The sequence below is a fragment of the Haemaphysalis longicornis genome, unplaced genomic scaffold (genome assembly GCF_048455015.1).
Source record: "Haemaphysalis longicornis isolate Haplotype H1 unplaced genomic scaffold, Haemaphysalis longicornis Haplotype H1 scaffold_1, whole genome shotgun sequence".
Taxonomy (NCBI): Eukaryota; Metazoa; Arthropoda; class Arachnida; order Ixodida; family Ixodidae; genus Haemaphysalis; species Haemaphysalis longicornis.
The window spans coordinates 366,712,217-366,713,113 of NW_027526203.1; positions in this window are offsets into that span (position 1 = coordinate 366,712,217).

Consider the following 897-nt stretch of genomic DNA (forward strand, 5'->3'; position numbering starts at 1 on the left):
GAACCTGAGTCCACTCCACAAGATGCATCAGCTACCTCCTTGCCCTCTCAATCAGCTCGCGCTGATCTTCATGCAACGAGCTGGTCAAATATGCCTCCCATGCTTCGTAGTGGAAAATGTCATGTTTGAGTTGTTCTCCCCTGTTCATACCCTTGGACATGGCTAGGTAGTGCGTGGGTGGATGTTTTCCCTATTTTAGCAAAGTTCTAAGTTAATGTCTGATGTTCCCACCGAACACCTTAACGGACATGAATTTTAAGATAACTGTGTTGGTTTTCGTCCTCAGAGTTTGTGATTCTTGGGCATAGAGACCTCGTTGTAGCAAGGGGAAAAATTGTGTTCCTAGGCATGGGATGAGGATTCGTTCACAACGTTTTTCGAAGAGGGCATTGTGGCAGTCGTGGCCACAAGGAGCATGGTATGTGAGTTCGTGTGCCTCTTGCATAGTGTGTCGTTCACTTTCACACCATTGGACCCGGCTGTCCCGGCGACGTTGCTAACTTTCTGCATTATGAATGGGAATATCTTACGCAAGCGCTTGGTATTCTTCCAGAAAGCTGTATAACGTCCTTTGTGAGTCAGTAATGATGTTATGCTTTTACTTGATACTTGCGCTATTCGGATTGCGAAGAGAATGGCTCCAACTTCCACTTCTTTGTTTATGTATGTTGGATGGTCCTGCAGTCACAAAGATTTCTAGAGTAGTCAAGTAAGAAAATTGGGGCCACGTACTTTTGTACATCCCAGAGTCTGTGTATACTGCAGTCTTATGATATTGAAACTCTCCCCGAATGAACTTGAGCCTTGCATACCACCCCTTCTTGTGTAGGATTGTATCCATATTTTTTGGTAGAGGAGAGTTTTTATGCAGGGTCGCTGAATCGGTGCCATGTCTAT